Source organism: Andrena cerasifolii, chromosome 14 (assembly GCF_050908995.1).
Source record: "Andrena cerasifolii isolate SP2316 chromosome 14, iyAndCera1_principal, whole genome shotgun sequence".
In the NCBI taxonomy this organism is placed as follows: Eukaryota; Metazoa; Arthropoda; class Insecta; order Hymenoptera; family Andrenidae; genus Andrena; species Andrena cerasifolii.
Window position 1 is genome coordinate 5,851,791 of NC_135131.1, and position 25,426 is coordinate 5,877,216.

Here is a 25,426-nt window from a genome sequence, read left to right on the forward strand (position 1 = left end):
TATTTTCCACGCGATCAATAATCGCCTTTTCATTTTTCAACGCCGAAAGATTACAGGCTCTGCCGTCTCCTAGCAACTGAATGGAAATCTACAGTCGTTCCTGTATCCCAGCGACCACTTGAATGTACAGAATCATAAACTCATTAGTTCAGCTTATGCGGCTAATGGATTCTCTTTACGCTCTACAGACAACAGAACTTCTGACTCGCATGGTTCGTGCGCCTCGTCGATCGGTTGGCGAACTTGCTGTGCACACGCTCGCACCGACTATTCGAATGTGCAAACGAGCTAATTACCTAATTAAATTGAAACGAGGGAACCCAGGTGTGCGCAAGATACGACGAACAGTAGTTATAATGCTCGGATTATCGTTGACTCGAGCTTGAAAAACGTTATCCTGTTATTTAAATCGACGTCTCTTTTTTCACCTTCATTTTTTGCATCGTTCCGGTAGTTACTTTATTGGAAAATGGTTTTAAAGCTCGGTGGGATTTGCAAGAGTAAATAGTATCTCTGTACTTGGATTCACGCGGTAACTGAGGCGTCTCGTATTGACTTGTACTACTGCGAAAAGACACGTGACCCGGGTCTACGATAATGCGCAGAGGTTTCCGTATTTCCCCGCAATTTCTTCCATTACTTTTCGCGCATTGTTTGCAGCGATGCATTTTAAATGCAACCACTATCCCGGTCGTTGACTCGGTAACTTTAAAGGATTTACAAGCATGCTACAGTTTCGCGTGCAGCCGCCACGACACCGACGAAAGAATCGAAAAGCGAAGCTCATTTAATATACCACTCTCGAAGCGCGCGTTTCGATATGAATTTATCGACGCCACATTTTGCCAGACAACAGCTACTTTCGCGAGCTTCCTTCGACCCGGCACCGTTTCGCGCAGGCAAAGTGCGAAATCGTGTCATCCGCTTTTTATGAGGCGGCCGTGCCTCGAGAATCGAGGAGAGAAGAACCGAGGCTGGCAAACGGCTGTTGGAAAATGGCATAACAAGGGGCTGGGGGCGGAGGATCCGCGTTTCCATCCCCCATAGCAATCAACTCCTGGTGCTGGAAACTCTCGTGGTTCGTTGCCTTTAACTCGCGCGTTCAGGGGCGGAACAGCGAGACGTTAATCGAGCAACGGAATACGACTGGCGAAATGCTGATTGATTTGAAATTGACGGGGGCGAAGCAATATTGCTCTTCCTTCTCGCACAGGTTCGCCCTTTCCTACCGCGTATAATCCCGGCGAAAAGTGATTCCCCATCCGTCAGGGGCTCGATCCTGTGACCTCCGTTGTTAGAACTGCGCTGTCCGTTGCGCGAGCTACTGCTCCGTTCCAAGCAACGCTTTCCAGCCCCCGTTTAATGGTCGTAAACGCGCGCCAAAGCACAACAGTCCCATTTCAATTGGAGAAGAACGATCCAGGCGCATAATAGCGTTACATTTCCCTCGGTCAAAGGCGAGCAACGTTAAAAGGTAAAAAGAATTTCGACGGACCTTTTTTTTGCCTCCCTCCGAGAAGAAGCGGAGGCGAGTCTGCGCGGACGCAGCGTCATATTACCTTCGTCTCCGCATTTTCATCTCAAAGAATTATGCCCCCTTTGGCCGCGCTCCTCGACCATTCACTTTGGGGCGCCTGGAAATCCGTCGTTATTCGACTTTGCATGCGAGTCGAGCGGATGGTAGGTACCTATCTTTCATGCAGGATCGTATGCACCTTCCAGTAACTACCGATTCCTAGGGTCTGCGCGCTGTTCGACGAGAGAAACATGCTTCCCCGTTTCGATCCGAGATTCCCCGGTTGACCGACGTATTCGTTTCGCCGCGAAAGTATGCCACGCGTACGAGAATTTGGCAGAGTTCTCCAACCAGTGTTTGCAGTCTCCCTTTGATCGATTTCTCCCTCCTAATCCTTCTTGCGAGCCGTTTTCCCCCTTGTTCTCGTTCCACCGCCAGCGCTTTCGAAATTTTTCTCTTTCAGGCGGGCTGCTCGCCTCCGAATAGAAACGTCTATTGTGGGGAAATTGCCAAGCTACCAGCCACTCGACTTACGCCGTGTCAACGCCACCAAATTCCATTAGCGAGTCCCTCGAATCTCCCACTAAGTGTTGCCGAAGATTCCCTCGGCGTTCCCTTGACCCAGCAGAGAATTCCTATCTTCCTCCATCGAGTTTCTAAACAGAGAAATTGGTCCGGAGGCAACAAGCGTCGCAACAAAAGGCAGCTACGGGCACAGGAAAGGGGAAATGAAAGAAAAGCGAGCGGGGGACCAGCCCCGCTGGAGGACGAATAAATGCTTTGCAGGCTACATCAACTTCGCTCAATGGATCTCCCGCTAAGTCCGTGGATTCCTATCGTTAAACAAACACGATGGATTCTCCATGCAGATCCCGGCTAGCGGCTCTGAAAAAACAAGAACGAAAACCTTTACTCCCGGCGTGGCGACTTTCTACTTTGCTTCTTCCGGCTTCTTCCTCTCCTTCAGTGTCTTCTTAGTCTCTTTTCCCGGCTTCTTCCTCCACTTCAGTGTCTTCTTATTCTATCTTCTGCTTCTTCTTTATCTTTCGCTCCGCCAGCGGGGAAACAGAACCGTGAGAGATCCCAATGCGCGATACGGACGCAGCGCGGTGTGGATACATGGTCAGGCAAAGCCTTCCATTATCCTGGACGACGCTATTCAATCCAAGCTACACGTATCCCGATGTATTACGCGGAGCGTCTCGAGCAGATAGGCCGTTGCAGCCATCACCTCTCTCGTGTGTGCCGCTCTCCGTACACAGAACCGTTTATCAGTGAGCTCCGTGATAAACTCGCAGTCCGGACGCGAGAATCTGTCAGCTCTATCCAGACCTTCACAGCGCTCCTTCCGATTCCTTTTAAGAATCGCGGATCCCCCCCACGCGCGTCCCATTTTTCGTCCGCCTCCAATCTCCACAGCGTGGAGGCCGAGGAAGCGGCCGATATTGTAAGGAAACGATTCAGTCAGAGATGTCAGGAGCAAACAGAGCCGCCCCTCCCGTCCCCCGATGGACCTCGCGAAACTGACAACTCGTTAGGCACGTCCGAAGACGAATTTCGACGCGCAGGGGATGTAGGAAGAAACTGGCGGGCCTCTAACGATGCGGGCGATTAACGTTCGTTCCGTGGATAATGAGAATCGCATGCATAATGAAGCGATGCACGAAAGAAACTGCAGTCACGGTTGTCGTTTTTCTATCGATATTCTGGAACAATGCGAAGGGAACGAGTTGGAATATTCGTCGGACGCTTCACCCCCCTCGACGAAACTTCCCGATATTTTATTATATTTGCAGCTTGTCGGCTTCAGCAATACTTCCCTCCTCGGTCGATTAATAGTAAATATTTTTTCCAAAACGACAACGGGATTTTGAACGCGGAATGCGAGAGGGTGTTAATTAGGGTTTATACAGAAATCGACTTTTGAAAAAACCGGTTTTCGAATTCCACTATTCCCAAAAAACGGTTGAACTGGTTTTCGTATTTTCACAAAAAATATTTAATTAAAATGGTAAATAAATATTTGTACTTATTTTAAAAATGTTCAGTTTTCTTAATATGTATGGAATTACAAAAATTTAACAAAATAAAATATACTCTATCTATACAAAACCAAATAAATAAAAATAATTCAATTAGCTAAAATCCGTACGAATGCGTACTATTTTTGAGTTCATTTAATATCTACAGAAATATAACAAAATAAAATAGACTGCATACAAAACCAAATGGAAAATAAAACTAAAATAACTAAAATCCGCACAAAATATCAATCTTTTACAGTACGCTATAAATATTTATTCCATTTAGTATTTTTCGTCAGAAAATATGAACCCATGCAGATTAGTTTTACAGTAAACTATTACCTACAATATGCTTGTGTGCGAGGAGATTTCAAGTAAAAATGTTAACGTTTTTAATTAAACAATTAATGCATTTCTGCATATTAATTCTAGTATATGAAACCGTTTTTTGTTTTAAATTTAAAAACCGGTTTTCGAATTTTACAAATTTATAAATACAAATCGGTTTTCAAACTCGGTTTCGAAAAACCGGCAAACCCTAGACTGCTAATGAACAACGGAGCAGCCGTTGTAAATACCATCAAGTTCCGGTGCACGCAAACTAATTGCACGTGGTAAATTATGTGTATTAGCAATTGCGTTCTCCGCGGTAGCGCCCAGCTCCTGCGGTGATATAACTCCGTGTGATTCGAACTTGTTTACGTTCCGTCGGGAGTCAACAATACAGGTGAAAGAATGCCGAACGAAACGGCGAAGTGCGGAAACGGTGACGCACGATACGCAGTCGATCGCGTTTCGTTCGTATTTCACATCGAGCTACTTTGCCCTCGCAATTTACCGTACAAACTGGCGAATGAATCCGATGCTAATCATTCACGGGAATGAATACCAGTTACGTGTAACGACACGATATCGTTGGTAACGCCCGTGTTTCATTTATCTTGGCTATTGGGAAGGGTGTTATTCAATCCAGTATATTATCTCAGTAGCTTATAAATTGATCTTTATATCAAGAGGGAAGGTTTAATGAACGCATTATGGAAGGTTGCGTAACGCGGATTCGTAGAATGTTTCTCTCGGCGCTTTAGTCGCTCAATCTGTTTCCACTTTATATAATGCTTTTCCCGAGTTTGCGCCAGGAAAGTAATTTTTAATCCAATCTAACTACGCCTTCGGCTTAAAAAAGAACCAACTAAAGCTACTTGTTGATTCAGGGAGCCCCCCCCGTTCTATTTCGAAGCTCTGTAAACGAACTCTGCGAAGTAATTACACCTGATTCAAAAACTTCAACAGTAGCTACGCGAATCTCTCTAACATTCCTCTGCCCAGATTCCCATTCAGTTGACCTATATCGTCGGAATCATTAGAGTAGTGCCCATTATTAAATGATAAATTCGTGATTCTTCGGTTCTCTTGAATTATACAAACCTGGGGCGCCATTATAACTCTCTCTCTCTCTCTCTCTCTCTCTCTCATTATCTCCGTTGATTTTGTGATTAAAGCCGGCGCAATGAACGATTGCATAAATGAACATTGATCAGAACTTAACTACCCGAGGATGCTCCATCCCCCCTTTCGTGTAGCGAGGCGAAACGATAACTAGGTAGAGCGGAACCAATCGCAGCGCGAACAAACCTAATAATAAGCAGCATTATTAAGCTTAATAACGTTTTTAGTTCGCCCGTTTAAATGCATGAAGCGCGGCTCGCCGTTGTGCCGGAGTTATCCGATATTGCGGCGGCAAAAAGCGGCAAGGTTTTACTCGGTGTCTAGATATATTTACGCGGCCCGCGATAACCGGACTGTCCTTTTTAAAGCGGAGCTTAAAAGCTTTTCTGTCACGTCGGGAAGAGAGCCTGCCGTAAACGCCGCCGCGGCGGTGGTCACCACGACTTTCGGGGAATACTAATGTCCCGTGGAAACCCTTGCCAGTTTCGTGCGCTCCTAACTTCCTTCCCCCGCGTACACCGAGCACCAGACACACGTAGCGTTCGCAGCTCAACCGTTCCCGTTCACTATCCAGCCGGACCATACCGTCCTAACTTCGTCCAATCGCCTCGCGGCCGAGATGAAAGAAATCTCCGGCTGACCGCCGTGCAGGATTATGCATGGAAATTGGGCGGGGAATAATGTATCTTTATGTACGCGCTATTGTTACCAATTTAATGCCGCGAGTACATGGCTGACCCGCGACGTTCATTTCGCGCGACAAATGAAGGCAATTAAGCCAAAAATGAAACAATTACAGCACGTTTCGTCGGGCTTAATAATGTCGGCTGCCTAAGAATTCTGATTGCCGCGTGTAAACTGGATCATACACCGCAGCGCGCGTTCTTTGAAGCCCGCAGAGGCGCGAGGAGAAGAATTGGGGTAGAACCAGAAGGGAATTCAATAACGAGCGAACGACTTGGGCTGATCTCGAAGTGCTCGACGCTAATTCCATCGTTTCTACCGGCTTAATCCCGCCGATCCCGCTCGACTAATCGATATCCTCGCGGGGGCGTTAATTATTCAAGGCGAGCCCGCCGACTGGAAGACGAGGGCCGGCCCTCCATTAACCCCTCGAGTGTGACCAATATTTGATTGACAGCAGGGCGACGTGCGGAGGAGAGGTCGTTAAATCCGGGGCTATCAAAAACCGCGGTAAATTCATTGCCGTTATTTCCAGGCCGGCCGACACGTCCGTGGTGTCTAGGCGCGGTGATCTATTTCACCGGAAGTGGCGGCGATCGATTAGCAGAAAATATATAGCGATTGACGTGCCGCGGCGGTGCATCGCTCAACCGATTGTAACGGTATCGGCTCGTAATTTCGGAAAACGATGCTCGAGGCAATGCCGCCGCTACGAATACAAACAACCATGACACGAATACACGCTTGCCCGCTCGAAATTGCCAATTCACCCCCCGTCTCCGTCGCGTCTCTCGCCCCCCCCCCTGCGCCCCTCGGCACCCCTCGCACTGCCGCGAATTGCAAATCGTTCGGTTTGCCCTTAACTTTTTCCTTCTTCGCTCACCCCTTCGGGACTACACCCTTTTCCATCACTGTTTCGGCCACTTGTCACTCTCTGCCAACCTCTCGCCTTCTCCCACCCTGTATACATACTCCATCTGCGAATCTTTCCACGCTTAGGGGAGACCGCGGCTGGTTAGTCAGTTTTAAATTATTTTTTTTTCTTTCATTTTTGCTCGCATTAATTACTGAATAACAAATATGCCAAAATATACTTTGGTCCTTCCTCTTTAATATATAGTGAACGAAGACTTGCGAAAATGCATAGAAAATGAATGAAAAAATGTTTTTTGGACGAAGGCAAAATGTATCAATTTACCTCACTGCCGGGGCAAGTTGATACTGCTCTGGGGCATGCTGATACATCTGTAAAATATTCGTTTAATGTACAACTAGTAAATTTGAAAAATAAAATTTTAATCTAGATACCTTTCCAACAATACAGACTCAAAATTAACAAAGACGTATTCTAAAAACCAAACAGATTTTTTAACAAACGTAGAAAAACATTTTTATTTGTATATTTTTTTATGTCTGGAATATGCCACTTTAACACGAGATGTCTTCTTCTTTTTCTTAATATGTCTTAATAAACTCATTTTGTCAATATTGTATATTTTCGCGCTTTGCCTTAACGATATTGAATCTTTTTCTATTGCGGCACACGCTTTTTCAAAACGGTCGGGGAAAATTGATTCACTGTATCAACATGCCCCAGAGAAAACGTATCAACTTACTCCACAGAAAGTCACTGTGTACAAACATCTCCATAAAAAATGTAGAGCATATAAACAAAACAACAAAATGTAATTACCTTGCCTTCAAAAGCCTCAATGCCAAAGTAATTCGGGTTATAAAATTCTCTATACCGTCTCAAGACGGTCTGGAAAGTGAACACAACTATTTACTTTTTCTCAGTACAAACAAAAACAGTTAAAAAACGATCGTTAACATCAAGGTACACAGACGTACGCTGGATCGTAGTAAAGAATTGAACAAAACTTCGCATATCTCGCTCAGATGAAGCTACATATATACGGTGTCGAGATAATTCCTATCAACTAGCCCCAGTCTTCCCTATATATTTTTTCGCTTCAATTCTGAGCTATGATCGGGATGCGCGATTCTACGTACACGGTTCTCCGCGCGTTCACACGTACGTGCCCGCGGTGTGCACCATTTCCCCTGCCCCCCTTCAATCACCCGTTTCCATTGCTCACCCTTCTAGTCTATCTTCCTCCATCTCTGTCACCCCGTACTCGTTTCCTCTCACCGTGTCGGTCGGAGTGAGCCACCCTTCTCGCGCCATCGTTCCCCAACCCCCTGGCACGCTCGTGTTCTACGCGCCGCCCGAATTCGCCGGCTCCTCTGTACCAGATTATGGAGCCGAGCCGGCCGAGCGCCCCTGTAAACTACAAGCTACCAGCGTAGTCACACTTTGTTGCCCGATGCTCGCCAGTCATCGCCGCTGTAATTTGCCGGACTATTTGCCACGGTCGGACATTGCGTCCTGCTTCCTGCCCTCCGTGTATCCGGCGACGAAAAACCACGACGGGACGATCGACGCGGACAGGGAGCGCGAGCGGGCTCGCACCGTGGGACCCTTGGAGCATTTTCGTCCCTTTAGGGGCGCCGGGGGGACCGTGTATTCGGAGTTTCGTCTACAATTCCACGTGTCGCCTCGCAACACTAGCCGAGCCGAGCTTCCTCTCGATCCGCAAACGTACAAACGAGCGTCCCGTCCGGCCTTTCACGCGTCGCATCACCCTCCGTCGGTTATTGCGCATCGACTCGAGTCCCCGCGAATGAATTAACGAAGCAATTAATCAAACCCCTCGGATAATCATCGGGTAACGCGGCGGCGCGGCGGGAGGGCAGGGCTCGAGTATTCGCGACGGTCGCGCGCTAATGCCGCCGGGAGTAAACCCGAAATGATCGCGCCGCGCGCGTAATGACGTTTCGATGGATCGACGCATTAATAAGCCCGGGCTTGTTTACTTTGCGACCAGCTCCGTTCCGCGCCGCTTCTTTCCACCAGCTCGCGCCTCACGACTCGGTGAATTCGTGTCATCGGTGTCGTTAGATGCACTTTATGCACTTTATGCACCGGCTGCACCGTGAAATTAACGCGCGCCGTCCGCGGTGATGCGCCCCTGGGATATCGACTTCTCTTAGAACCTTTTATTTTTTAGCTTCTCTCTCTCTCTCTCTCTCTCTCTCCTCCTTTTCCGGCTATTTCGATCCGTTGCTGTCCCACATTTCTTGGCCCATCCGCGGCCGACACTGTCGTTATTATTAGCGCCATTTGCCACTCCGTTCAGCGATACAGTTTTTCGTGGCAGAGAAGCCTCGGCGCGAATTCGATAAGAATTGGAGCAATCGAAGCTACAAGAATCTCTCGGATAGAAGTTCGCGTTTCGCTCGTAACGACCAAATGGAATTGGATACCGCGGTGCCTTTTGTGCGCATTGATCCTCGCTGCGCGGTATTTCGCGAATTTCCATCGGTTGTTCACCGTTCATAACGGCTGGAATTACGCCACGCGCTCGAATAAAAATTCCTGACGCGATCGTCTCGCCATAATGATCAATAACTTTGCGGATCCCATCGACGCCGAGTTATTCCCACGCGATGTATCGACCAGGGTACCGCGTCGTTGTTGGAATTACCCAAATGGCAACGGTTACGAGCCGGCCGAATATTTCCAACGCGAATGTTCGAGTTTGTTGAGAAGCCGAGGGTCAGCTGAGTGAAACGGTTCCGAGACTGCTTGGATGCGCGACGTCCAGATGTTTCGCTGATTGATATACAGTAGCCTGAAATAAAGTTTTGAAATTTCCTTGGCTGGCTGCGCGCTACCCCTTTACTACCCCCTCAATAAACCCCGGTGCAGGGGATGGGTGGCCGCGCATCGCGCGATTGAAAAGGAAATGTAAACGCAAATGACCGTGCGCGTAAAAACTTCCACGTTTCGAGGTACATACTTCTATTCGAGGAGCGCTGCCGCACCAGTGTGGAAACGAGCCATCCAGCCGCCCTCGAGCCGCAAGAACTTTACAGCGTATCGAAATAAAGGAACGCGAACACCCGAAAACGAAAAAGAGGGAAAAGAGACAAGTTCGCCGAGATATCGCATTCCCTCGCTACGAGCCCCCGATTTCACAGCCCCCGCATATTCTTTTAGTCCCGGTTGCAAAATGAAAAATTGGGTCGCCACCGAGCCACCTCCTTCTGCTCTGACGTCACCGCTCCTTGTACAGCCGACACGCTGCACGCTGCTGGCATCGGTAGCCTGATACTGACATTTCCAACCGTGCACGTCACATTCGGATGCACCTGTGTGCATGCCGAGAGGATTGAACGTATCATCGGAGGCGATAATCACTTGGAAATTATTCGACATCGAAAATCGCCGCGCAGCTTGTGCCACGGAGCTGCACCGCGGTCCTCTCTTTCTCCTTCCGTTTGTCTCTCTTCCTTTCATTCTTTCGCAGTTCGTATCGATTTCCCCGATATTTTCGTCGCCGTACTATGAAAGGGCCATTTAGCGTTCTACTATGGAACTAACCAGGAGAGGACGCGCTGTGGTAGACATCGATTTTGACGAGCCTTGGCACGATGGATCTATGTCGAAAATAAGTAAATAGGTTAGCGATTAAGATAATAGGACTTAATAATGGAGATATTTACGTGTAAATTATTAAACACTTCATGGTGGCCGTGGAGTTTTACTACTTTTAGTGGGTAAAAATCACAAACTACCCTGGCGCCTCCGTGGATTCCCCTCTGGAGACGTGAATGCTAATTATAATGAAAATGTTAATTATCTGTATAAATTATTTTCTCCTTTTTAACGTGGGGAAATGCTCAAAAGGCACCCCGACGCCTCCAGAGAGGAATTCCCCGGAGGCGCCAGGGTAGTGTGGGATTTTTCTTTACTCACTAAAACCCCACGGCCACCATGAAATGTTTAATAGGCTCGGACACCTATTTACTTCTTTTCGACATAGAAGGCTCATCAAAATCGATATCTACCATACCCTGTCCTCCCCTCGTGGGTAAGTAGGATGTCGAATATAGAAAATAGCAAATTCTAGTTCGTTTAAGTGGCTCTAAGGGTGGACGGTGTTGGGGAGCGAAATGTAATTGAGAAATATAGACCAGCGCGGTATCTAAAATTCATCGAATGTTGCGTGAGTGAGCACGTTGCCTGCGAACGCTTGGGGAGATCGTGGGAGCTGGGCTGATTGAAGAAAACCAAGGGAAGCCGCATGTATATTTCGCCGAGGCTCGGCCAAGTGGAAAACGCTCGACGTCACGAGAAGTTGACGCTATCGCCGGGGCCGTTATTCGGGCCGTTACACTGACGAGAAGAGGAAAATGTCTTTGGGTCCCTCCGAGGGGAAGGGATCGAAAGCCTCGAAAATGATTATCGATCCAGGCTCGCGGGAGCTCGCTTCCGAGCGGGCTGCCCAGTTGGGGAGCGGAGTTTCTGGGTTTCTTTACCCGTGAATTTCGTGCCACATCCATCTGCTACGAGAGTTTAATTCTCCTCCATTTATGATGCCGTTTCACAAATAACGCGTTATCAATCGAGACGTTTTATTCCCGAGGCGAAGGAATATCGAGGGGAATTCGATTTTACAAGCCCTAAAGAGAAACGTACGGTCCGGTGTTACCTGTAATTCCGCTCGCGGACGTTTCAATGGAGGCCGTCCGATTTATTCCCGCGATATTTCCTCCGGATCGGCGAGCTCGTTCGAAAATATTCACGGTGAAATAAGAAACGGCGCGCGGCCGGTCGTCGGCTCGAAGGCGAAAGCATTCGTCCGCTCTTTTGTGCCGCGCAAACAAGGTCCGAGCTGGCCTCGGACCGTGAGTTATGAAGCGAAATATCCCCCGGAACGACACGTCATAAAGTTTTAATACCACGTTCGCTGTGGACATTTCGCGTTCCGTTTCTCGGCCGGAATCGCCAATAATTTCTACAATGTCGCGCCACTAATTGAACCGAAATTCCTGCCGCGAATAAAGGAGAAGCTTGGGAATTGGAAACGCATCAAGCGTCTCCTGCATGGAAAAACCGTGCGATAAGGATACCGGATATTCCGTTTCAACGCCCGATTGATATTCACAACTGTTTCAGGAATCATTGAACTGAATCGAAATTAGTTAATTGGCAGAAGCTCGTCGTGGTCATTGCCGGTACAAGTCACGTTATAAACTGCGCACGTAACATTATTGACGATCAAAAGAAGTCCCTCTAAATAGTTTATCTCGGCGTGAAACGAATCCGTTGTTTGAATCAGTTGCAGCGAAGACAGTCTCCGGCTCCCTGCACTTTTCTCCTCTCCCTTTGATCCCAATCCTACCTTTTCCTCGTTCGACCGCTGTCTAGTTCTCAAAGCTTCCCCGGGCGCGGAACGGGTAACTTAATTTACCGAGGTATTCAACGAACGGTGAGATATCGGGATAAGAGGGAATAATTAAATGGAAAGCAGCCACTCAGCGAATGGAAATACCTTTCAAGAAATGGGAATCGCCGCCTGGAGACGCGTCTGCTCGTTTCCCTGGGTCCGTCGTGCTCCTGATTACTCTTCGTTATCTTTGCACACGGATCTCGGCGGAGCCTTGACCCATCCTGGGCCCTCCGTAGCTGGGAAAGCCCGCGGAACTCCGCCGGATCAGCCGGGAATATTTGTCCAGCGTTTCGCGTACTGCCACTGCTTTCGGTTTGCGTGTCGTGACGTTTTCGAAATGCAGCGAATCACTGGTATCCCGCGCCTCTCTGTTTGCTGGAGTTGAGACCTCGGACTGTGCGCGACTTCGTACTCGGCATGGTAGAAGAACGCACGCTAGACGACGATTCTAACGAGTGACTCCCACGGAACCGTAACTCAGCGCGTAAGAGTAAAGCGCGTTGCAGTAACTGCGCAAGCGAGATTAGTAAGATAAGTACAGGTCTTTGTACATTAAATTATGCTCTCGTGTAAGACTTTCAGGCGTAGTTGTTCTCAGCCATGAATTCGAGTAGCGAATGTGTTCGTTTATAGAAAATATTGCCCGAGATAAACCAGCCAGCTAGTCAGGTTAGTTTCTCCTTATATCGGACTCGTTAGGAAATCATAAACTACACGAACCGATGCTGGAATCGCCGACAGAGTAAAGCCGCTCGCCTCTTTAACGAAGGCAGTGTTCAACTATTAATTAATTAAGTCCAGCCGGCTGATCGAGGTTAATAAACGTCGCGCGATAACCTTGCGCGTTGACACAATAATTAAGGACTCATTAAGCTCGGCATTGTTCGTAGTCCGTGGCTCCGTCGGCGGTGTCGAATCCTCGACAACGCGACGGCCGCGGCCGTCAGCATCATTGACGCCATTCATAAAACGCCACCGCTTCGGAGCCCCGGACTTTCGTCAGGTGCAATCTGCCGAGTGGCATGCATGCACACGCGACGTTCATTTCACGAACAGCTCGCTGCTCCAGCGGAGCCGGTCTCACGGAAACACCGCCTCTGCTCCACCATTGAGTGCCGCGTTAAGAGAAGTTACGGGGCTGCATTACGCGTTGCGAAGCCTACCGCAAGTACGATAATTGGTCGTAGTGGCGCACGTTTGAATTCCTGCCCCGAGTTCTTCGCTCCCTCCCGCAGGAACAGAGACTTCCTCCGCTCTGCGCTCAACCAGACGCGGACGTGACGGTTCTCCTGGATGGTCTCGGTGGACGTGCATGCATAAAATCCGCGGGCGTTATATGCAAACGCGACAAGTTTAAACGAGTAGAAGATAGGCCGCCGCGCTACGTAACGTAATAATTAAACCTGATCCTCTGCATAGACGCGCTTCGCGCTTCCCGATGCGTGACATTTTTTTACCTGACTGTCGACGGGGAACAAAGCGGCCGTGCCGGTAGAAAATTCGATAAAAGTCGTGAAAACGTTGAAGCGAAATCGGACAGCCGAATATCGGTGCATTCGAACGATCGGCGGACCGAGCGTGCTGGTCTCGTTCGCATAGTTGCGCGGGGACGCACAATGACTCGCCTTTGATTGAAAGCTGTACCGCTCCGCGCGTGTACAGCGTCCTTTAGCAACCTCGGCATAATACAGGATATCACAGTTGAGTAGAGCGGTATATTCAACAGTCCTATAAGGGCATTCCGGTGCGAAACAACCCTCGCTCGTGTAGAATCGGTCCTGCTCGAAATCACGAGCATCCGAATCATAACCATCCAGATACAGATCCGCCTCGAATTGACAAACATCTTGAAAAGACAGATTAGATAGATCCGCGACTGATTAATGGAGCAGTCGCCCTGTTTACGAGCGCGCGTAATAGCAGATTTATGAGCACGACTTTCGAAAAAGTCCGCGTAACGATGCGCAACGATTAATTACGAATTATGAACAGCCGACTAATTGTAGCCGTGATCCCTGGCGCAATAAATACGCGCGCAGATGGATTCGGGGGGTCGCGTGGAGTCGTTAATCACGACGAACCGAATGGCTGAACGGAAGGAGGCTCGAAGCCAGGCTGTCTGACCAATGGCGGTCTATACTACTGCCCGGCGTACTAATTCTCATCGCTACGTGCAGGGGAGAAACAATCGCATTGGTGAATGTGTCTACACATGTCGCGCACCAAGAATTGAGGACCTTGCAGCAAGTGCAGTTCTATTTTTTACAGTTTTTGAGTCACGACGTGCAATATGCGTAAAACAATTCTACATCGCCGTTTGATGCAAATCCGGTAACAAATGAGCGAATTATTGCAAATTTTGAGCCTGCAGCCATTACTGTTTTACGCAGTACGAATGCTTCAGATTTGAAAAATTTTCCGAAATAGAAATGAAAACTTATCGACTGAAGACTTACAAGAGTATCCCAGGTGTCCGCTTCCGATTGCTTTGATTTTTGGATATGTTTTAGAGGACCGAAAAATAAGATATACGTGTTTTTTTATAGCGGCGCGTTTTCATATTTAGGGGGTGAAGCCACCCCTCAAAGTTATATGATTTTCAGGTGTTCGTCTCCGATTGCTTTGGTTTTTTAGATATTTTTTACAGGAGCGGAACGTAAGAAACAGGTGTCTTTTTATTTTGGCCTGTTTGCATATTCAGGGGCTAAAACCACCCCTCAAATTTCATGAGAATAGGTGATGCCCGCCTCCGATTGCTTTGGTTTTTGGCCAGAGCAATCGGAGACGAACAGCTGAAAATCTTATAACTTTGAGGGGTGGTTTCACCCCTTAAATATGAAAACAGACCGCTATAAAAAAAATCATATCTTATTTTTCGGTCTTCTAAAACATATCCAAAAATCAAAGCAATCGGAGGCGGACAGCAGGGATACTTTCCTTGTTAGTACTTATTGTTCGAAAATAAATACCTATTTTTCAATTAATGTTCTCTTTTTAATTTCAAGTCAAAGCAATAATTTTTCTAATTTACTTGGAGCTGGTAAAAATGGACCCCTCTTGCTCCAAGGTCCTTCAATTTTAGAAGAGGTTTCGCACGCTTCATTATTCGATTATCGCATTTCGTTGCTGCCAAAAGTAGACCCGTTTTCAAGCCGCGAGAATCACTGTAGTTTCTTTCTCGTCGCTTCCTCGAATGCTGGTACCTTCACCGGCGCACTGTTTTTATCCGTTTCATTCTGTGGAACGGCGATCGTCCGTGAAATTCGCGGAACGTGGGACACCGTTGCACGAACTCGAACGCAGCCACGCGGCATTTTTCAGCGGGCGGCCAGTAAATCATCAGACAAACGCGGTTGCCCGGCTTCTTACGGAGCTTAATGGGTCCCCATATATTTCTCGGCAATAAGTGGCGAGCCCTTATCTGTACTTGATGTACGGTTGGAAAAAATCTCGTGCTCCGCGGCTCGGAGGGTTCACGCTTCCCGAATGAAGAGCAACATGAAGCGGCTCGGCACGCGATCAGTCCATTCTGTCAGCAGCGGCGCTCCCGTTTCTGTGTTTCGAGGGATTTAGATGGATATCGAGATCCACTTTCACCAGCCACGTTGTCGCCTGTGGAGGTGGCGTCTTCACTGGCGAAAGCTGCGGAAACACAAATGAAGGGACAAAGCCAGCGTTCTCCCTTCTACGTTCATTAGCTTCGAATTAATTCAACGCGTGTAGCAACCCCTGAAAGGGGCAAAAAAACTCGGCGCGTCCTACATTGCAGGAATTAATTGGAATCGATTAAAGCGGATTCTCCGGTGGACGCGGAAAATTACCGTTTAAGCTGTCCTATCGGTGCCGGAAGTTATCGGGGAGAAATCGTATTAGAACGCTGTTACACGAGTCCGTGTATACGTCTACTGGCTCTCGGGCAAGGTGATTTTAAGTGTACACGCGCACATAGCCGTTAGCTGGCGTCGCGACATCGCGACAGCGAACACATCCCGACGCCAATTCGCTCCGAAGGCGCAGGAAAGAAGCGTGACACGGTATATAACTTTAAATGAAATTTCCTGACCCTCTCCGCTCCGTTGGCCGGCCGCTAATCCGTGTCATAAAAATTCATGACTAACAAAGCACCCCACTTTAAATCCCCTTCGTGACGTCCTCGTGGGGTGTGCGTTGCCTGATTAAGCGTGAGATTTCGTCGAGTGGGCTGTCTTTGTACTCGCCGGGGGTTGAGTCGCGGCCGGATAAGAACACGCGCAGCAAAGCTACGCAACTCTAATTAAAGATCAGGAAGAACGTGTTCGACGATCCTACATCGCCAAAAGCAGAGTATTTCGGATCGAATAAATTGTCTGAGCCTTCGCAAGGCTTTATCGAGCGCACGGACGAGGGAGGCGGACAATTTCTTGGGTATTCTGGACCGGCTTGCGGAATGAAAGGCGAACCGGAGAAGCCACAAGCGAAAGAGAAGCCAAGCTTGAGAAAAAGGGACGTGGAGGGAGCGCGGTGTTAGTAAAATAATAGGAAGTTTATCTGTAAGTCCGCGAGTTCGCTCGGAAACAATTATATGGGGGCTCAGGGGTTAGAGGTAGGGTTACCGAGGAGGGAGGCGGAAGTGAAATAGGACGGGGAATAGAGGAGCGGGGTGGAGTTAAGACAAAAAGACGCGGCGAGGGAGAGAGAGCTGGCGAGGGCGAAAGAAAGACCGGGAAAGAGAATGGATGGATATTTATATTCATTAGAAAGTAAGAAGTCGGCTGATGCTAGAAGCGTAGTTACAGCTTGGCAATGTTTAATGGGGGTGTGCACCCGCGGCCTTTGCCCTCCGAGCGGCTATTTACGCAAGCGTAGAATCGGCCGAACTCGTTCGCGATCAGTTTTGAGCGTTTCTATACTTTCTCCTGTTTCAATGTGGTTCCGAAGTTTCGATATTAATTTCCCTAGCTTTCTTGTTCGACGCGACGTACGGTGGAAGATTAAATTATTCGTTATTTGTACTTGCACCGGAGTGTTATTCGAGCAACGCGTAATGCTTTACTTTCCGCGAAAACTTTAGCTGCCTTCCTGCGATTCCGCGAACGAGTACCAAATTTCTTCCGTTCATAAATCATCCCCCGGCCGTGTTGCTTCAGCCCCCGATCTCACGCACCCCGCGAAATGCGGAGAACGAAGGGCCGGAAGTTTCGAAGTCTCCGCATCCGGGAAGAAGTTTCGAGACATCGATTAGCGAGATTGAAAACTTCCGTCTCCCTGTCGTGCATTACGATTTCCCTCCCACGAACGAACCGGGGGGGAGGAATGGCGGGCTAATGGTTTCCGTAGCCGTGCAAAAGGGACATCGATTAACATTCTCCGTTTTTCCACCCACCCCCCCCCCCCCCGACCTCCCCGTCTGCTTTTTCTCGTCGCTTTGAGTCGCGAGTGTTTTCTCCTTACTTAAATCTCGATTCGACGGCGCGGCACAGAATCGCAAGCGCCGAACGGCCAATCCACTGTGTTCGAGGCAACGGGAGGATTCGTTACGCGGAGAGACCGCATTGATTTTAAGCCCCCGAAGTTGAGTGCAGTCGTCAATAATCCGGTCACGAGACATTTATTAAATTGATGCTCTTCGTAAATGTCTGACGGTGTCGTTACGCTTGATATTCTTCGATAGATCCGTCGATATGTCCGTGGCGATGCGACGTTTTCAACGAACGAGTCGAATGAAAAATTGACGGGATTGTTGGTTTAATCCTTCACCTTCCTGTTATCCGCTCCCTGCAATTCAATTCCTCCGAATCTCTTTTCTTCCCCCCCCCCCCCCCCCGTTTAATCACATTTGCGAGCTGGCTGCGACGCACTGGCGTATAATTAACTTTACTCGAAGTCAACAAAGAACTCGCAGCGCGCTGTACTCTCGCGAGTCAGTTCCAGCACAGTGGCTGGATTACCAGAAGCAGACTTCGTCTGATCTTCGGATTGCGCTTCAGTCACTCGTGCATGTACATGTACAGGCATAACGACCAACAAGTAACATTTCAAAGTTTAGCTGCCATTTCGTTGCCTAAGCGACAGCAAGTTCGAGCGACGGTGGGTGACAATTCCACCCCGAGGCATCTCGATAACTTTCTTATTATGCAAATCTGCATCAGACAAGTTCGAGTGCTGGTACATCCGACAACCGGAGCTACTGTGGGCCACAGAAAGGTAAATAGAAGGAGCAATGTAACCACTGCCTAAGGAATCTTTTCAGAGATATCTTTATCTACTTTCAAATCCCTCGACGATTTCACAGCGATTTAACTGGAACCTAACTTCGTTCGTTTCGCAATCGAAAAAATACCATAAAATGGTCCAAACGCTTTAAGTTATTATTCTTCTTACAAGTACACACGTTGCCTTGAATATCCATCGTCCCAATTCAATCATACACCGCGAGTCCCCATTCTAGTGGTTCTCAGGGGTCTTTAAGACAAAATAAATTATGCATGCAACACAAGTTTTTATGCACAAGCAACATTTACATTGCAGATCGTACTGTTCGAAATTCTGCTCGAATTCAGTTTACCTTATTCGAGTGTGCCGGCTTTAAATTAATTACTGAAAGGGCAATCAATTAATCTTCGCGGGGAATGGATGGGCACGATGCAAGGGCACTTCGATCGAAAGAATAGCCCACGGTCCCAATCGCGTCGCGTTTCTAATTTCAATTTCAAACTACCAATGGCGAGGGCGGAAGCTGGGGAATCGGAATAGGCAAGTTTCCACGAGAAACAGCATCGTTTCGCGCGTCATTTATCGCGACAAACGAGTCACGTCGCGAAGTAACGCCGATCCATCGATCCCTGGGGCGTTGGTGATCCGATCCAAACAGCTCTTCGTCTATTCCCGTTCATCGTGCAGACGTTTCTGCGCGTCCGCGCGCGAAACCGCCTCGTTCGAGTCCCATCGATGCTTCATGAATTTACAGTAGCCCCCTCGAGCCGATCCCCCGCTGGATTGCCACGATTTGTAAACGATAAACGAAACCCCCGAGGATCGAGCTTTCCGCCGCGACGAAGACGATGGATCAACGTTGAATATTCCACGGAACATCGGTGACGGGTGACAAAATGAATTTTGTAGCTGACAAAGCCTCGGCTCCGTGACGAGACCCGAACTGGATTAATTAATCGTCTTACATCTCCAAGATGCCGAGCATTTATTTGGACAAGAACTTTCGGCCACCGCCGCTGTCGAATGAGGGGACTCAAAATTCACAGGTTCCAGGATGTCACAGTTATTTATGGTTCCCTCACTGAATATTCATCAGGGACGGGAAAAGCGGAGCGTTTAAATGGTTCAGTGGATCGATCTGCGCCGATCGGGACGTCGATGGTCGACGCACGCGCCCCGCGTTTTTGTTTTCGAACTTTCTTAATATCCCTCGGGCGGAAACGTTCCAACGCCCAACGGGTAATTGATATTTTACATTGCAGGATTGAAAATGGGTCCGCGCGACACCCGCGGCGATATTAATTTGCACTTTTAGCGGGGAAATTAATACGCGCGAGATCGACGGATAGAAATTCGACAGCGAAATAGTGGAAGAGGCAGAGGAACAGGGGAATTGATAACGCTGCCGGCTCGGAAATGTCGAGTCATCCGAATCTGCGAAACGACTGGATTTAATTTCCAGAATTTGTAGAACTCTATTGTTAACGGGCCGATCGGGCGCAGTTGTTCAAAAGGACTTAGTCCCCCTATCCGCGATGGATTAGCATCGGGCAACCGCATTTAGGTTTCGTGGCGTGCAAGAAGTACGTAGCTACATCTCTGGATCAATCGAGCGTTCCAGTGAAAAGGTCCTCGTATAATCAAGGGCTCCCAACATTTAACGTGGAAATTAATCCACGTCGGGCCACCGAGGACAATCATTATGAAGCTCACGTTCCTATTCCTTACGTGGTCTCTGGCGAAGGTCTAACCGCGGGTAAACACGGCCAGCTGAATAGACGGATATTCATAGGAGCCGGTGCTATCGGAGGGGTTCTTCGATGCGGCACGGTTCGAGACTTCCATAATGATGAACCGTAACCCGTAGCATGCACCGCCGATATGTTACTATCTGCCACGGCGGCCGGCGTCTGGTGGCCCGTAGGCAGGCCCTGAACAGCAGTCGCACCGAATAATGCGACTTTCCCTCAATATTAAGCAACTTTGCCACTACGCATTTTGTTCACGCGACGATTAAACCTGGTCGCCCTGCTTCGGATGATATCGGCTGTCTGATCGAGCTGCAGTCCTTTGCACGGGCCAGCTTTCTTTAACACCTCCTCCGCCCGAGTGCCTAAATACTAATCTCCTGTCAGCAGCTTGACGTTACACCTCAGCACGTGCTTTCAGCGCGATGGTAACTCGGCTCGTTAAGTCAGATTTCAATTAGTCACGGTTAATGGCTGTTCGACGGTGTACGTGCTCGAGGTTAATACGATTTTTAATTTTCCAGCCTGTCTGTAATCCTTTAACGTAATTACGCGTTCCATTGGAAAAACCATTTGAGGTAATTACACCGCTGCGCTCGCACCCGCGCTCGCACTGGCGCGCGGGCGCGCGGGACCACACGGGCACCGTGATGCAACGCTGGTCCCGCGCTTTTAATCAAGTATTTAATAATTCCGCGCTCCGTGATTTCGAGGGGCCGATGACGGCGCACGTTTTTAATACGGGAATGTCGCGAATGAATGGTGCCGCGCATCAATGCGACCGGCGCTACAATTCAATGGACGCTATTTCCGTTCCGCGTTCGTGACGCAATCACAATTTTAATCAACGTGAAACCTTTTATCAATACGTGCTCCGCCATATAAGGGCTGCGACCCGGTTCGACCTTGACGAACTAGGTTGCTGACTTCATTATCATATGCATCGAAACAAAAGGGATTTTGCACAATTGCGCGTTGTCACCGGCAGATGCGCAGATGGCCGTTGCGATGTCTTTCCCTCATCTACGACCTCGCTGGAGGCAAGGCACTCTGCTTAAAATACTCCGCTTATTCAAGTGATTACGCGGCAGAGCGGTTAGGTTGAAACGGAGCACCCTGTATGCGAGTGTCAATCTCGGTGGACTGCGCCAGTCGGGGCACGGACAGTTGTTTACCGAATAACGATTAACTACGGAGATAGGGAATGCAAATAGCCGCGAGTCCCGGGAGACGTTTGGTTTCACCGGGTGGTCGGCGAATGTCGTCGAGCTTGTCGTGTGTGCAACGTCCGCAACGTCCGCAGTGTCTGCTAGCTCTCAAGACGTCCGCCTCCGGTCCCGCACTCTCCGCTGCGTCGTTCCAGGAAATTACTATTACCGACTAATGAGCTATACGGTAAAGTGCTATTTAGTTAACGAACGTTTTAAGAAGACCGGTTACAGGCGCGCAAGCTGTTTCCTCCGTTCCCCGTTATATTATCCAGTCTACGTTTCGAGAGGAGGCAGAAGCGGGGCGCAAGCTTCTCGAGCACGAACAAATGGCACCCTCGATTACGATGCCGCATAGATCGCGCAAATTGAAATAAAAATTTATATAGAAAATTGTAAGAATGATTAAGATTGCACAAACGACTCCTTGCGCCCGTATGCTCCTGCGGTGGCCACTGTTCGGGCAAGTCGCGTGGACAGGGACAAAAGTTTCGGCTCTCCAGAAGCAACAATGATAGGGGTAGAAACGGTAGGAAGTATTGTCGGACGGTGAGAGGAACGGTAGCCGGTGCGCGCCGTTTATTTTAAGTTCTTTCAAACTCTCCGGCGCACTCGCCGAGAAAGGAAGAAGGCGTCGGTGGTGAAGGAGCAGCAGGGGCTCGGCGGGGTGGCCGTGGTACAAAGGAAGAGATAGGGAAAAGGAAAGAAAGGTCAGCTGCCAGGCGAAAGAGCGGAGGTATCGTGCTGGAAATAGAGCAAAGAAAGGGCGGATGGAGTAAGGGGGACGACGCGGCACGGCGCGCTCTCTGAACCATTAGACAAATTTTATATATAGCAGTTGAAGGCTCATTCGTTTTTGCTGCACATCGTTACCGACTATTGGTCCCTACCCCTCATTATAATCGATCGTTTAACGTTTCCCCGCGGTACTGCGCCCAATGAAGCCGATGACCTGGCAAATGTTCCAATCGGTGGGACCATTTCCCCCTTTCTAGTCACGGCAATTTTCAAATAGCGCAGCTTCTTGAATTCTTACGTTTCTAAATTGTCCAATACTCCAGCTGACTGGTAGAACTAGCGTATGCTGCGAGGCAAGTAGCTGGCGTGTAATACATTTGCGTGTTACACGTGACAGGTCGAAAATGCGCGTTGTAACGAGAGAAGGTGTCGTAGCTGGAAAGACTTTTACGACGCAAGCCATTAGATGTTCCTTTTAAGTGACGCGTGCAACTATTTCAGAAAACTCGACGACGCGAGGAAACGCACGACTCCCTGTCTTAACAAAGCCAATTTCCCGGCTCGATCCCATAACACCACTAACGGGACCAACTTCTTCACGACCCCGACATTCTTCCTCAACATCGCTTCTCGCGTAATTCTTTTTTCATGCCCTATCCCCGTGCAACCTGCGACACGATACTGCGCCAAGTGGAAAGCGCCTGTATATGGTCAGACGGCTAGTCTAGCTTCAGACTTTAAGGGGAGAAGACCGTGTAAATCGAACGAAAGATAGAATGAAAAAATTATATCGCTACTAAAACATTTCAAAAATATATTCTCAAAGTTATAGGCCGAAATTCAACTCCGTATCGATACTATAGCCTGGCGAGTCAGCGCGTCTCCGAGAGCCGAGCATACCTAAAACGCATTTTAAACGCGTTTTTCTCGATACCACGTTTTATTTGACCAATCTACTTCAAAATTTGCACACTTTTAGTTTATAATATTCCTTAGAATTCAACCACTGCTTTTAAACAAATAAAACGCGAATTTTTGGCGAAAATCACACCTAATTGTTTGAAGTTTCGCCATTTTTAAAATATGCAATTTTTTACACCATTTGTGGTTCGTCTTCTTACAATTGGCACATAAACTGAAAAAACAATTTATTGGTCTGTTTTTGAAAAAAAAAATCTATTTCAGGTACTGCTCTGTTTCTTTTGTATTTATTATAATTTCACTGTTATAATTTTTTTTACTTGTTCTAATATTAAATAAAGGACACTTAAAGTTCCGAAAGGATTAGCGCATTGGTATCTTTGCAAAAAATTCCTAAAAATTTATACAAAAATAAGCCGTCTCCCCTTAAGACACTTATTTTGCTGCAATATCGATGTGGTGATTCGATTCAATTTCGAACATGCAAATTAATCTTGCTTCCCTTGGGAAGACCAATTTTCTCATAATGTTGATAGAATTTGTTATAAAAATCTGTGTTGCTTTCGAGCTCGTTGTTTAAAGCCGGAGAGTCGAATGAAATGCCGAGGAGACTCGCGATTGAATCTGTTTGTTTCCGAAATTGATGGACGACCATCTTATGGGGGTAGGAGAATATTATCGAGTGAATTGAAAAATACTTCCCCTCCGGGAAGTGTTTCATCTTCCCCCGCGATTTTCATTGCTTCCGCATCGACGTGATGTACGACAGTCTGACTAGATTTTCAATTTCCGTTTCGGGAACTCAGGTGGTCCAGATTTTGATCTATTCCAACGCGATATTCTCTATCGGAGTTATTTTCGTCGGTGGAAGACGCTGCTCGAGGAACAGTCGCTGAAATTTCCGAGCATCGGGAACATCCTTGGAAACCCTCGCGAACGTTTCCCGCTTCTCTCTCTCTCGGATCCTAGCGAGTGATCCTCCCGATTTGTATAAACGCATTCTGATTTAGAAATACTCTTCAATCTCTACCTGCTTCACGTTGCAATCACTTCTCACAAAGTGACGAAGCTTCAAAGCGCCGACTTACTTCGCTCTTCGCTTCAAGAGAAGGAAATAATCACGATAATAGACGCGAGACTCTGGTAGCTTAAATCCCCCGGCTTAAAAATACAAAGTTCCCTAGTCCGTCCATTAAAAAGACTCCACCAAAAAAGGAAGGAGCTCGGAACAAACGTTGGAAGTTTCCCAGCGCGAAAATGCAAACTAATTTGATCAGCCGTTCGTGCAGGGAGAAAGAACTCGTGGTGTTTACGAAGCTGTGCCAAGTAAGGGGGAACGCGTGGAAACTTATTTCGTCGGTTGTTGAAACGAAGGAAAACAGAGGAGGATTCGAATATCCGCGAGGCCAGACAAACCACTACGATTCCCGAATACACCGAGGATCCTCCCCGAAACAATATCAACGCGTGTGCGCGCGTGAAAGAGGAGAAAGACCTCCCGTCCCGTCTAAATTCCATATTAAGTTGTAGGATGAAAATCACCCTCTAATGCTGGAGCGCAACCCTTGCGGGATAGAGAGGACGCAGGAATGGAGGAGAGCGGCAGAAGGATGCATGAACGGGCACTATTCTCCTCTTCTGTCGTTCGACCCTCTTCCGAACCGCCAACCCCCGACGCCGACGTCACGGCTGCAGATATGACAAACGCACGTGGGCCCTGAAACCCATATGCACTGATAACGACGTTATCGGCCCGACATGGAGCACGCCTGTTATTCGCGATACGCCGACGTGCGCTGATGCAACCTGGTAAAACGTCATCCATTACCCAACCAGACTGATTTACTATTAATTAGTAGTATCAACGGGGGAAAGGCGGCCGCGGAATTTCATTCGTTACACTCTGCTTCGGAGATAGGGGACGGTTCGCGTCCCTTTCCGACGCAGTTGCCCGGCAAATGAGCTGGTGAATGCTCGCGAAACATTTTAGTGCGATGATGGGATGTGGACGCTCAATTAGCACCACTTTCAAACGAAATTCATATCTCGCGAAATTCATAATTCGCAGCGAAGTCGGAAGCGGGATCAGGCAGATTTGGCGAAGGATTTGCCGTGGGTAATTCGTCGGCGTTTCTGGGAATCGGTTTTTGCAAAGTCGCAGGTGGGACAGCGGTGTCAGATCGACTGGAAAATGAATTATTAACACATCCAGTTGGTAATAACCGAAACAGACGTTAGAAAGGGCAACGGGAATGAACGAAGGAAAGAGGAGAACGCGTCTCCGTCGGTCTGTCTGTGTATGAGATAAAACGCGGTACAAAGAGGACTGAACCATCTGGGAGCCCGCGAGGACAAGGCTGCACAAAAGCTTCGAGTCAGCTGAGTGGCACTCGAACACACGTTTCCGTCTCGGATCATCCTCAACCTCGTAACTCCGGCTCACCTGCAGACAGACGATCGTCGTTTGCTTTTGATTAATAAGTTGGCGCTGGTGGCAGAGTTGAATGCCGGCGCCGCTTTGACGACGTTCCGTGCCATTTCCGTTCGCAACGAAGGAAACGACAAGTGGGTCAACCTCGGCGAATTGATGGAGAGTTCGATGTTTCGATGACCTTGCCGGGAATCTTCTTTGACGCGGCGTCTCCAT

At 48.3% G+C, this 25,426-nt stretch overlaps 1 protein-coding gene across 6 annotated transcripts in view; it reads right to left on the reverse strand.

The window, feature by feature from the left end:
• Nucleotides 1-25,426, reverse strand: part of LOC143376163 (uncharacterized) — a 52,823-nt gene that overhangs the window by 17,327 nt on the left and 10,070 nt on the right. Inside the window, exon 1 of one of the 6 annotated variants that reach the window (XM_076826100.1) lies at nt 2,051-2,497. The exons of the other annotated variants lie outside the window; for them this stretch is intronic. The gene's annotated coding sequence lies outside the window, so the exon portion shown is untranslated. Of the gene's footprint in view, nt 1-2,050; nt 2,498-25,426 lie in introns of those variants that run through there. 6 annotated transcript variants of the gene reach the window in all.